This window comes from Ambystoma mexicanum, chromosome 1q, assembly GCF_040938575.1.
Source record: "Ambystoma mexicanum isolate Mex_15411 chromosome 1q, UKY_AmexF1_1, whole genome shotgun sequence".
NCBI classification, from domain to species: domain Eukaryota; kingdom Metazoa; phylum Chordata; class Amphibia; order Caudata; family Ambystomatidae; genus Ambystoma; species Ambystoma mexicanum.
Genome location: NC_090922.1, coordinates 288,116,434 through 288,130,403, shown reverse-complemented (window position 1 = coordinate 288,130,403; position 13,970 = coordinate 288,116,434).

Here is a 13,970-nt window from a genome sequence, read left to right as displayed (position 1 = left end):
CATTGGCAAGAATGTAGCAGACCAGTGCAAAGGTGGAACTGGGGTGCAGAGTGGCGGAGGAGTGGCAAGGGAGCATGCCCACATGGAGTCCCGCATGCAGGCAGAGGAGACATGCATGACGGTAGCATTGCATTACTTACACATCAGAACCATGTACACGTCACATGTAGCAGCAATCATGCACAACACATCCCACAAGTGAAACACACACGTCCTCAACAACTATGCATCAACACTCACTGGACTGGGCATCAAAGTCCAGCATCTCTCCCACACCTTCGACCAATTCTGGTGGTATGAACTCCGCAACGAGAGCCTCATGCGGAGTGAGTTCTTCCTCCTCTGGTGCAGGCCCACCGCCAGTCACCAGAGTCAAGTTGTAATTTGAGGCACGCTTAGCCTTAGTGCTGCGCTTGATGTCATTCCAGCGCTTTTTGCACTCCTGCGCCGTGCGCACCTCATGGTCGAATGAACTGACATTTTCCGCAACATGCTTCCAGTGGGTGTCACGTTGGGCAGCCGTAGTCTGACTATTGGCACCCACTAGCATGTCACGGCTGTGTCCCCGCACGTAGTCCACGAGGAAGTCCAGTTCCTGCTTACAGAAAGGCTTCTTCCTCGACGTGCAGGAGGTCGTGGCTGTGTGTGGGGTCCCAGCCTGTGCTGCAGGTGCAACCTTCCTCCTCTTGGACTGTGGCGCAGACCCTGGCTGGCTAATGCCGCCCTGACCAGTATGGCCAGTGGGTTCGGTGGATTGAGCCGAGGGAGTGGCAGGTGGAGGGATGACCAAAGGCCTGACTTGTGTCAGTGGCAGCTGGGTGCCCACTAATGGACCCTGCGCAGCAACATCAGCTGTGGCAGGGTCATTGACCGCAACGGTCCTGGTTGGCAGACTCACAACCGGGGTGCTGTTGGGTGCATCTGCTCCTGCACTTGCCAACACCAGGCTGTTCGGGGCAGCAGATGACATGACTGCCCCAGGGACACGTGTCTTGGTCTGAGCAGCCCGGCGTGCCCCTATGGTTTCCCCCCCTGGCCTGTTGGAGATCTACCAAGGGCTCTTCAAGTGCCAACGCAGCCTGCGCTGGCAGACCCTGAGCCTGGGTGGCGGTGTCCACAGCTGCACCTGCAGCTACCGCTACCCTTGGGCCCGTGGCAGTCGATGGAACGGACTGCCGGGTCATACGGGTGCCAGTGCCAGATGCAGGAGCTGCATCCCCCGGAACCACAGGGGGTGGTGGCATGGCTGCACCAACACATGGCACAACATTGTGCTCAAGTGGCGCACCCCTGCCTCTTCCCCCTCTGTGGCTGCCCTGGACACCCTGGAGTCCCCCTACTCCCTGGTCACCACGGCCACGTCCCCGACCACGCCCGCCACGAGGAGTACGCCCAGCTGAGGCGCCCCTCACCTTTGGTGGCCTCCCAACCATGGCACAGATGTAATAGTGCTGGCACAGATGGAGTGGTGCCAATGAGAGGTGTACACCACAATTGACCTGGGCAATTGGGGTGAAGGGGGTGGGAAGCAAGATGTTAACAGCCCCCCTGCACCTGCAAGGCTGTATGTGACCCCGGTGATGTGGTGACGGGTCACGCAACGCTCAGGCACCCCAAAACTGCAGTAAAACCGTGCACGCAACCCTGCAGCCTACGTGCGTGGATTTAACCTCCCGCAGTACGCGGTGGCACCCAGTAACACGAATAACGCGTACGCGTGGGACACGCAGGCTACGATGACATCGAAAATGGGTGCAATACACAGGGGCACCCGCAGTGGGAAAAGGAGCGTTTGCGACTCACCGTCTGACTAGCGCGATGCAGAAAAACACGCGTAGCCAATACCCCCGCCAAAAGAAGAGATACGTCCTTGAGAGCTGTGAAGTAGATGGCGCGCGAAACAACTGGAAGCAGCAACACACGTCGGTCTCCACGGAAGGCACGTACAGCGAACTGCTGGGCCCGCTCACCTTTAACCCGTGCTGAAGGAAACGCACGCGCGCGTCACGTCACATGCGGATGTGCAGTTTTTCACGCGCGATTACGCGCATTACACGCGGACGTGCAGTTTTTCACGCGCGATTACGCGCATTACATGCGGACGTGCAGTTCTTCACGCGCGATTACGCGCATTACACGCGGACGTGCAGTATTCCACACGCGATTACGCGCATTACACGCGGACGTGCAGTTTTCCACACGCGATTAGCCTGGGTACGTGGATTTCAGGGGTGTGCGAGAAAATCTTCACGCGATTGGCCTGGGTACGTGTATTACAGGGGTGCGCGAGAAATGCTACACGCGATTGGCCTGGGTACGTGGATTTCAGGGGTGCGCGAGAAAATCTACACGCGATTGGCCTGGGTACGTGTATTACAGGGGTGCGCGAGAAATGCTACACGCGATTGGCCTGGGTACGTGTGTTCCGGGGTGCCGTGAACTTTCACACGCGATTGGTTGAAATCCACGTGTGTTCTGTCATCACGTGCAAAGAGGGATACACCCTCGCACGACACGTCACAGACGCGCTCACGCGCTGAGGGCCTTTGGTCCAATGAAAATGCGTATGCGTGCAGACGCGCTTACGCGCTAAGGGCCTTTCCTCGAATTACACGCTGACGTGCAGATTTTTCACGTGCCAAATCACTCCGTATCAAGCTGGCCACGCGAATACACACGGAAGACCACGCTCCTGCCCAGAAGGCCGAATAACTGCCCCCCAGTGCCCCGAGCAGCCTCCCACGTGCCATCTGCTGCTGCCTGCCTGCCTGCCTGCCTGCTGCCACCGTGCCCTGCCATTTGGTGCCTGCACATCAGCCATCTGCAGGGGTCCAGTTGCTGTGTCCACCCCTGCTGGAACAGTAGACTCCCGACTGGGATACCAACGCTCCACAGCCCAGCCCCAGGACCCAGTTGCCCACCCACGCCTGCCTCGGGGGTCACCATGTCGGGGCAAGCACCATCTGAGACCAGTGGCGATCCCCAGCCAGAGAGGCAGAGGGCCACCAGCTTCAGTGAGAAGGAAGTTGGTGTCCTGGTGGAGCATGTCCTGGGGCATTATGATGCCCTCTTCGGAAGACCACGCGCCAACAAGGAAGGACGGGAGAGGATCTGGGACGATGTAGTGGTTGCCATCAACGCGGAGGGGGTGGCAACCCGCGACATCAAGCACATCAAGAAGCGCTGGGAGGACTTGAGGTCCAGGACCCTCAATAAGGTCCGGCGCCTCGCGGAGGGGGGCCGGGCACGCCTGAGTGACATCCAGATGAGGGTCCTGGAACGCGTAGACCCAGCGCTCCACGTCCAGATCCTTTGGAGGCAGACCCATCTGGAGTTGGCCGGTAAGTGGCCAAGCATTACTGTGTGAGACAGGGCATGTTGCAGTGTGCTGGTTGTCTGATACCTGCCTGTATGTGTGACATAGGCCATGTACGTATGTGTGTGTGCAGGGACATCATGGTCAGGCATGAGAGTACAGTGATGTGTGAACCACATGGTTGGTGCATGTGTTCTATTGCAACATGGGGGGGCTCTGTGCGGAATGGACACATGGAAGCATGGCAGTCTCTGTTCCTGGACATGGGTGGGGGTGAGGGATGGGTGCTGGTCCCATGTACACGTATGGTGTCCATGTGTGTGTGTCTGACCTGCGTGTCTGACTTGTAACTGCCATGGATGCATGACACATGTCTGTGACAATGTTCAGATTCACTGATGCAGCCTAGTCATCCTTGTATCCACTGCGTCTGTGGTGTACGAGGCCAGATGGATGGAACTACAGTGAGGTGTGTGCATGTGATGGCAAGACCCATGATGCATGTGAGTTTAAAACCAACATTGCATGAATCATGAGTCCCTTGGTCATGTATGCCAATGTCCATGGCATGCGCCATGCCTGTTACTGTATGTGTTTTGCCTGCACTGACCCATGTGTTGTGGAGTGACATGATGGAAGTGATGTATGACAGTGCCACTCATCTGCTGTTGCTTCCTGTCTAGGGGACCATTGTACAGTACCCTGATGCTTGTGTTCTATGTCTCCCTCTACACAGTGGCAAGTGAAGAAGAGGGCGGAGAAGGCGCTGTGGAGCAGAGCGGCGGGGATGCCGCCACGGCTGCAGCGGAAGGGGTGGGTGAGCCCCCACAGGGGCTTGCACCGGCGGAAGACGGCGTGGAGACATCCAGGTTGGTGGTTTCCACAGAGGGGGAGGAGGCCGCTACTGAGCCACACATGGGGCCTGGTGGGGGCATCCCCGCTGGTGCAAGTGGTGCAATCCAGGGCCGGGGGCAGGAGGCAGCACAGGTCGCCGTGGAGGTGCCTGTGCATGTCACTGTCCCTGACACTGTGACTGCACCACCATGCACCAGCAGGGATGCCCCATCCCAGGCCCGTCCGGTGGGAGGGGAGATGTCCATGTCATCTGACACTCCTCTACCTGCGGACGGGGGGACCCCTGGCCGTGTGGCGAGGGTCCTGATTGGTGTCGCGTTGCGCACGGCTGGCATTCGTGATGAGGTGCATGCTTCCGGGGAGGAGCATGCACATCATCACGAAGAGCACCGTGCGTACGTGAACCATTTGGAAGCCGCCATGGTCGGGGGTTTCCTACATGTGTGTGGCCTTCTGTGACCCTCTCCTCCTCTGTGGAGGCTATGCGCCAGTCGTGCTCCATGCCGTCTTCCAGCCCAGATGCCACCAGGGCCCCCTGTGGACCTGCCCCGACCAACGCAGCCAGCTCGGTGGGGACCCCATCCCTGCCACAGTCGGGAATCGAAGGTCCAGCAGGGGTGGACACACCAGCAACTGTCCCCCTGCAGATGGAGGATGTGCCGGCATCATCTGGCAGGGCACGTGCACGACGGCATCGGTGGATTCCATCAGCCTGGATGCCGTCGTGCTGGCAGAGGCAGTGGCGTCGGAGGCAGCAGCAGGCTCGACGTGGGAGGCATCATGGCTCGGGGCCATCAAGATCAGAGGGGCAGGCATCGGCCGGAGGGCAGGAGAACCCTGGGATGGCAGTGTCTTCTGTGTGGGAGCAGTTGGTCCAGCGGATAGGTGCGGAGCAGCAGCTGGCGGAAGAGGAGCGGCTCACCATGGTCAGGGCGGAGTTCTCCATGCGTCGGGCGTTGAGGCGGGCTGAGTGCCTCGAGGAAGCTCGCAGGGAGTTTGAGGTGGACACGGGGTTGTCCCTGCGAGACCTCGGGGCCAGGACAGAGTCCCGCCTCCGGGACATCGACATGGAGTTCGATGATGCCCTGGCCGGCAACATCACAGAGTGAGCCGCAGGACTTGCCCGCTGCCATTGTATATAGTTCTTTAGTTAGTTAGTGTTAGGTTTCCTTTATTTTTTAAGTTTTTTTTGGACCGCTCGGACAATGGCCACTTTTCTGTATATATATTTTTTATTAGTTAGTAGTAGTAGGATTCATTTATGGTGTTGGGCTCATGGACCCTGGGATATTCTTGTACATAGTTTGATGTTTGGAAAACATTTGTTGGATTTATATTTGTGTTCACCATGAGGCAATGGTTTTTCCTTATTTTTTTCCCCCATTATTTTGCTTTGGACTACATCAGTTTTTGGATTCCTTTGTTTTTTGATTTTTTTCTATTAGTTCTCGGACATGGACCATTTGTTTTGTCATCCCCATTGTTGTGTGTTTTATTTCTTTACTTCATTTTCATCTTTAATACATATATTTATTACTTACATTTGTGGTATTTTCTCATTGGTTTCATGCATGTCATGATATGGGTTTTGACATTCACTTGCACCCATTGTGTATGTGTGTGTGACGGACATGTGTTCATTTACATACTTGCCATTGGGGTTGTATCATGTAATTGCATCTACTATGTGGGTGGATGCAATCCTTGGCTGGGTGTTTGTGCTGGGTATGCTGCCCATTACTGCCATGATTGCGTTTCGTCAGGACCTGGGGGCAGGGGGACATGAGTGGGGGCCTGCAGGGGGGTGGGGGTGCAAGGGGACATGGGTGGGGGCCTGCTGGCAGGTGCCCCACAGTGCTGGGGGGTGGGGGTGCAGGGGGACATGAGTGGGGGCCTGGTGGGGGTGCAAGGGGACATGGTTGGGGGCCTGCTGGCAGGTGCCCCACAGTGCTGGGGGGTGGGGGTGGTGGGAGACATGGGTGGGGGCCTTGTGGAGGCTGCCCCTGGTGACTGGAGGGGTGGGGGTGGTGGGAGACATGGTTGGGGGCCTGCTGGCAGGTGCCCCACAGTGCTGGGGGGTGGGGGTGCAGGGGGACATGAGTGGGGGCCTGCTGGGGGGTGGGGGTGCAAGGGGACATGGTTGGGGGCCTGCTGGCAGGTGCCCCACAGTGCTGGGGGGTGGGGGTGGTGGGAGACATGGGTGGGGGCCTTGTGGAGGCTGCCCCTGGTGACTGGAGGGGTGGGGGTGGTGTGAGACATGGGTGGGGGCCTTATGGAGGCTGCCCCAGGTGACTGGGGGGTGGGGGTGCAGGGGGACATGGTTGGGGGCCTGCTGGCAGGTGCCCCACAGTGCTGGGGGTGGGGGTGCAGGGGGACATGAGTGGGGGCCTGCTGGTGGGTGGGGGTGCAAGGGGACATGGTTGGGGGCCTGCTGGAAGGTGCCCCACAGTGCTGGGGGGTGGGGGTGCAGGGGGACATGAGTGGGGCCTGGTGGAGGCTGCCCCTGGTGACTGGAGGGGTGGGGGTGCAAGGGGACATGGTTGGGGGCCTGCTGGCAGGTGCCCCACAGTGCTGGGGGGTGGGGGTGCAAGGGGACATGAGTGGGGGACTGCTGGAGGGTGGGGGTGCAAGGGGACATGGGTGGGGGCCTAGTGGAGGCTGCCCCTGGTGACTGGAGGGGTGGGGGTGGTGGGAGACATGGGTGGGGGCCTGGTGGAGGCTGCCCCTGGTGACTGGAGGGGTGGGGGTGGTGGGAGACATGGGTGGGGGCCTGGTGGAGGCTGCCCCTGGTGACTGGAGGGGTGGGGGTGGTGTGAGACATGGGTGGGGGCCTTGTGGAGGCTGCCCCTGGTGACTGGGGGGTGGGGGTGGTGGGAGACATGGGTGGGGGCCTTGTGGAGGCTGCCCCTGGTGACTGGAGGGGTGGGGGTGGTGGGAGACATGGTTGGGGGCCTGCTGGCAGGTGCTCCACAGTGCTGGGGGGTGGGGGTGCAGGGGGACATGAGTGGGGGCCTGCTGGGGGGTGGGGGTACAAGGGGACATGGTTGGGGGCCTGCTGGCAGGAGCCCACAGTGCTGGGGGGTGGGGGTGCAGGGGGACATGAGTGGGGGCCTGCTGGGGGGTGGGGGTGCAAGGGGACATGGTTGGGGGCCTGCTGGCAGGTGCCCCACAGTGCTGGGGGGTGGGGGTGCAAGGGGACATGAGTGGGACATGGTTGGGGGCCTGCTGGCAGGTGCCCCACAGTGCTGGGGGGTGGGGGTGCAAGGGGACATGAGTGGGGGCCTGCTGGGGGGTGGGGGTGCAAGGGGACATGAGTGGGGGCCTGCTGGGGGGTGGGGGTGGTGGGAGACATGGTTGGGGGCCTGGTGGAGGCTGCCCCTGGTGACTGGAGGGGTGGGGGTGGTGGGAGACATGGGTGGGGGCCTGGTGGAGGCTGCCCCTGGTGACTGGAGGGGTGGGGGTGGTGGGAGACATGGGTGGGGGCCTGGTGGAGGCTGCCCCTGGTGACTGGAGGGGTGGGGGTGGTGGGAGACATGGGTGGGGGCCTGGTGGAGGCAGCCCCTGGTGACTGGAGGGGTGGGGGTGGTGTGAGACATGGGTGGGGGCCTTATGGAGGCTGCCCCAGGTGACTGGGGGGTGGGGGTGCAGGGGGACATGGTTGGGGGCCTGCTGGCAGGTGCCCCACAGTGCTGGGGGTGGGGGTGCAGGGGGACATGAGTGGGGGCCTGCTGGTGGGTGGGGGTGCAAGGGGACATGGTTGGGGGCCTGCTGGAAGGTGCCCCACAGTGCTGGGGGGTGGGGGTGCAGGGGGACATGAGTGGGGCCTGGTGGAGGCTGCCCCTGGTGACTGGAGGGGTGGGGGTGCAAGGGGACATGGTTGGGGGCCTGCTGGCAGGTGCCCCACAGTGCTGGGGGGTGGGGGTGCAAGGGGACATGAGTGGGGGACTGCTGGAGGGTGGGGGTGCAAGGGGACATGGGTGGGGGCCTTGTGGAGGCTGCCCCTGGTGACTGGAGGGGTGGGGGTGGTGGGAGACATGGGTGGGGGCCTGGTGGAGGCTGCCCCTGGTGACTGGAGGGGTGGGGGTGGTGGGAGACATGGGTGGGGGCCTGGTGGAGGCTGCCCCTGGTGACTGGAGGGGTGGGGGTGGTGTGAGACATGGGTGGGGGCCTTGTGGAGGCTGCCCCTGGTGACTGGGGGGTGGGGGTGGTGGGAGACATGGGTGGGGGCCTTGTGGAGGCTGCCCCTGGTGACTGGAGGGGTGGGGGTGGTGGGAGACATGGTTGGGGGCCTGCTGGCAGGTGCTCCACAGTGCTGGGGGGTGGGGGTGCAGGGGGACATGAGTGGGGGCCTGCTGGGGGGTGGGGGTACAAGGGGACATGGTTGGGGGCCTGCTGGCAGGAGCCCACAGTGCTGGGGGGTGGGGGTGCAGGGGGACATGAGTGGGGGCCTGCTGGGGGGTGGGGGTGCAAGGGGACATGGTTGGGGGCCTGCTGGCAGGTGCCCCACAGTGCTGGGGGGTGGGGGTGCAAGGGGACATGAGTGGGACATGGTTGGGGGCCTGCTGGCAGGTGCCCCACAGTGCTGGGGGGTGGGGGTGCAAGGGGACATGAGTGGGGGCCTGCTGGGGGGTGGGGGTGCAAGGGGACATGAGTGGGGGCCTGCTGGGGGGTGGGGGTGGTGGGAGACATGGTTGGGGGCCTGGTGGAGGCTGCCCCTGGTGACTGGAGGGGTGGGGGTGGTGGGAGACATGGGTGGGGGCCTGGTGGAGGCTGCCCCTGGTGACTGGAGGGGTGGGGGTGGTGGGAGACATGGGTGGGGGCCTGGTGGAGGCTGCCCCTGGTGACTGGAGGGGTGGGGGTGGTGGGAGACATGGGTGGGGGCCTGGTGGAGGCAGCCCCTGGTGACTGGAGGGGTGGGGGTGGTGTGAGACATGGGTGGGGGCCTTATGGAGGCTGCCCCAGGTGACTGGGGGGTGGGGGTGCAGGGGGACATGGTTGGGGGCCTGCTGGCAGGTGCCCCACAGTGCTGGGGGTGGGGGTGCAGGGGGACATGAGTGGGGGCCTGCTGGTGGGTGGGGGTGCAAGGGGACATGGTTGGGGGCTGCTGGAAGGTGCCCCACAGTGCTGGGGGGTGGGGGTGCAGGGGGACATGAGTGGGGCCTGGTGGAGGCTGCCCCTGGTGACTGGAGGGGTGGGGGTGCAAGGGGACATGGTTGGGGGCCTGCCGGCAGGTGCCCCACAGTGCTGGGGGGTGGGGGTGCAAGGGGACATGAGTGGGGGACTGCTGGAGGGTGGGGGTGCAAGGGGACATGGGTGGGGGCCTTGTGGAGGCTGCCCCTGGTGACTGGAGGGGTGGGGGTGGTGGGAGACATGGGTGGGGGCCTGGTGGAGGCTGCCCCTGGTGACTGGAGGGGTGGGGGTGGTGGGAGACATGGGTGGGGGCCTGGTGGAGGCTGCCCCTGGTGACTGGAGGGGTGGGGGTGGTGTGAGACATGGGTGGGGGCCTTGTGGAGGCTGCCCCTGGTGACTGGGGGGTGGGGGTGGTGGGAGACATGGGTGGGGGCCTTGTGGAGGCTGCCCCTGGTGACTGGAGGGGTGGGGGTGGTGGGAGACATGGTTGGGGGCCTGCTGGCAGGTGCTCCACAGTGCTGGGGGGTGGGGGTGCAGGGGGACATGAGTGGGGGCCTGCTGGGGGGTGGGGGTACAAGGGGACATGGTTGTGGGCCTGCTGGCAGGAGCCCACAGTGCTGGGGGGTGGGGGTGCAAGGGGACATGAGTGGGACATGGTTGGGGGCCTGCTGGCAGGTGCCCCACAGTGCTGGGGGGTGGGGGTGCAAGGGGACATGAGTGGGGGCCTGCTGGGGGGTGGGGGTGCAAGGGGACATGAGTGGGGGCCTGCTGGGGGGTGGGGGTGGTGGGAGACATGGTTGGGGGCCTGGTGGAGGCTGCCCCTGGTGACTGGAGGGGTGGGGGTGGTGGGAGACATGGGTGGGGGCCTGGTGGAGGCTGCCCCTGGTGACTGGAGGGGTGGGGGTGGTGGGAGACATGGGTGGGGGCCTGGTGGAGGCTGCCCCTGGTGACTGGAGGGGTGGGGGTGGTGGGAGACATGGGTGGGGGCCTGGTGGAGGCAGCCCCTGGTGACTGGGGGTGGTGGTGCAAGGGGACATGAGTGGGACATGGTTGGGGGCCTGCCGGCAGGTGCCCCACGGTGCTGGGGGGTGGGGGTGCAAGGGGACATGTGGCTTGGCTGGGGGGCATGCCCATGGTGGATGGGCTGCCTGCGGGACATGACCAGGGGTGCAGGGTAGTCCCCTGTGGTGTGGGCTGCCTGCAGAGGTCATGGAGGGGGTAGAGGGGAGACCTGGGAGGACCCACACTGGCAATTCACCTCTTCAACTTCCCGCACACCCACGTAATACACTGCCCCACTCGCACAGGCCCAATCGCGTGTAGGATTTCTCGCGCACCCCTGTAATACACGTACCCAGGCCAATCGTGTGTAGATTTTCTCGCGCACCCCTGAAATCCACGTACCCAGGCCAATCGCGTGTAGCATTTCTCGCGCACCCCTGAAATCCATGTACCCAGGCCAATCGCATGTAGATTTTCTCGCGCACCCCTGTAATACACGTACCCAGGCCAATAGCGTGTAGATTTTCTCGCGCACCCCTGAAATCCACGTACCCAGGCCAATCGCGTGTAGCATTTCTCGCGCACCCCTGTAATACACGTACCCAGGCCAATCGCGTGTAGATTTTCTCGCGCACCCCTGTAATACACGTACCCAGGCCAATCGCGTGTAGCATTTCTCGCGCACCCCTGTAATCCACGTACCCAGGCCAATCGCGTGTAGATTTTCTCGCGCACCCCTGTAATACACGTACCCAGGCCAATCGCGTGTAGCATTTCTCGCGCACCCCTGAAATCCACGTACCCAGGCCAATCGTGTGTAGATTTTCTCGCGCACCTCTGAAATCCACGTACCCAGGCCAATCGCGTGTAGATTTTCTCGCGCACCCCTGTAATACACGTACCCAGGCCAATCGCGTGTAGAATTTCTCGCGCACCCCTGAAATCCACGTACCCAGCTCAATCGCGTATTTAACTTCCCGCGCGCCACTTTTTTGATGCGCTGGGACTCTACCGCCTGCCTTCGTGTGGCGCCCGTGTTTCAGCTTGTGCGTGTCTTTGGCTGTGCGTGGCTTTGCCCTATTCGATTCCATGAATACGTGTGGTTCGAGTGCGTGTGGGCGTTCTGTCTGCTTCCCTGCAGTACATCCCCAGTTACGCCCTTATTTTCGCGTGTTGTTCCCCATTCCGCGCCTTACGCCCATGTCCAGCCCACTTTCTGGTGTGTGCGCTGAGGTTGTGCGCTTTCACTGTGCGCATCGCGCACGCCTTTCGCGATGTTGCAGTGACTTGTGCGCCATGCACGGGTTTGGCGCACATCCCGCGGTGGACACGCGCAGGGACTTCCATGAATCGCACGCGTGCGCCTGTTTTTTTCCGCTTGTGCATGCTTGCGCGAAGATTTTCGGCGCACGTTTGTTCCATGAATCGGCCCCTGAATATCTGTGAGCTTTAATTCAATTTTTTTCCTTTAATTCTTCCTTTTTAATTCTAACAGACTTCTCAACCCAATCAACAGCTAGATTTCTAATTCTTCTAATCTCTTTGTTACATAGATTCTTATGTGAGTTGACGATATAATCAAATACATGAGAGTGTTTATTCATTGATGGCAAAACCCTTCTTTACTTTAATTGAGCTGCCTATCATTCTTTTTATATAAGCAGGAAAATTTGCACAACTGAATAATTGGCGTTTTTCCACAAGCTGCAGATGATTACAATCTGCAATAAAAAACCGTGTTTAACTTTGCCACATTACCATTGTGCCACGTTATACTCTTTTTGCTGGTATTCACAGTTATATTATCAATATAATGATCTCCGGCAATTATACCCATGTTAATATCTATTTCAATGTCCAACAGTCTATGGTCATTAAGATTTGTATCTGTCAGATTAAAGGATTTACAAGCTTCAAACAGTTTTTTAGACATAAACATTTGGTCTTTTGCAGATTTATTTATCCCATTGGACCAAGTATAGGGATCTGTATTTCGCAGTAGAATAGGAGTTACATGGGACAGACCCCAGTCCAACAAAAAGGGGTACCAAACATTTTCTAGTTGTGCCATCCGGCACCCCCTTCGATTGGGTATTTTCCCTTACCCTCTGAAATGTATAGAATGACAAGATTCGATTCCTGGATGGAATTCACATTATCACCTGTCGAGATTAAGGCATTCAGGTCGACGACTACTATGAGATGGAGACCATTATATTTACTGGACATATCCAAGAAGAGAGAATTCACCTTCTTAATCATAGATGGTAAATCATACTGAGGGTTCCAATAAATAATTACGATCAACATATTTACAGGGTAATTCATGGAATAAATGTGCGCCGAACAGGGGAGCGAAAGCGCGAAAATCGCAGTGCACGCGTGCAAAAGCCATGCACGCAGCCGTTCATTGATTCATGGAATGCGCTGCGCTTGTAAAACCTGGGATGTGCGCCAAATCCGTGGGTGGCGCACGCGGGTGCACACGTCAGTAAACGCTGTGCGCAACACACACAGGGAAAGCGCACATTGTGTAGCGCACACAAGAAAAGTCGGTGGAACACCGGGCGGAACACGGGGCGTAACACGTGGAATGGGGAACAACGCATGAAAATGTGGGCGTTACAGGGGAAGTACGGGAGGTAAATGCTCGTAACGCCCACATGCGTGCTAACAACACGTATTCATGGAATCGAACTGGGGAAACCTGTGTGCCAAAAAAGACGTGCTAATCCGGAAACACGTACGCCAGCAGGAAGCAGGCGAAGGGGCCCCGTGCAGCATAAAAGTGCGCGCAAACAACAAACAGGCTCATACGCTATGATGAATATACCGTTCCTCGCAGCAGTGGTCGTGGTACACCGTAGGAGGAGGAGGATAGCCAGGCCCCACATTTTTTTACCCAGGACAAATCATTTTGTGATGCCTGATGACCAGGTGTATGGGAGGTACAGGTTTCCACCACTAATAATCCTAGAACTGGTAAGGGAGTGGGAGGATGACCTCACATCACCCACCCTGTGCTCCCAAGCACTGAGCCCCTTGGAACAGGTGCTCAATGTACTGCACTTCTTGGCTACGCGGTCATTTCAGCAGACAAGTGCCATAGTTGGGGGTGTCTCACAGGCCACTCATTCCCTTGGTTTTATTTTTAATACATTTTGGTTTCATACTTTATTTGTGTGGTATTCTCTCATTGGTTTCATGCATGTCACAATGTGGGTTTTCTCATTCACTTGCACCCATTGTGTGTGTGTGTGTGACGGACATGTATTGATGTGCATACTTGCCATTTGGGATGGATCATGTAATGGGGATTTCAATGTGGGGTGGATGGAATACTTGGTTGGGTGTTTGGACTGGGGTGGCGTGGGATGGGATTTGGGTGGCCATAAGGGCCATATTTGCGGATTGTGATGACCTGGTGGGGGGGCATGAGTTGGGGCCTGCTGCCAGGTGCCAATCACTGGGGGTGGGTGGATGGGTGCGGGACATGAGTCGGGGCTCACAAGTGTGCTCACAAGTGCATGGTGCCATGTGGGCTGACTGCAGGGCATGGTGAGGGTTGCAGGGTTGTCCCATGTGGTGTGGGCTGCCTGCAGGCCATGGGGAGTGGGGAATCCACACACCTGGGATGCCAAATCGCATGTAAAACTCCCCATGCACC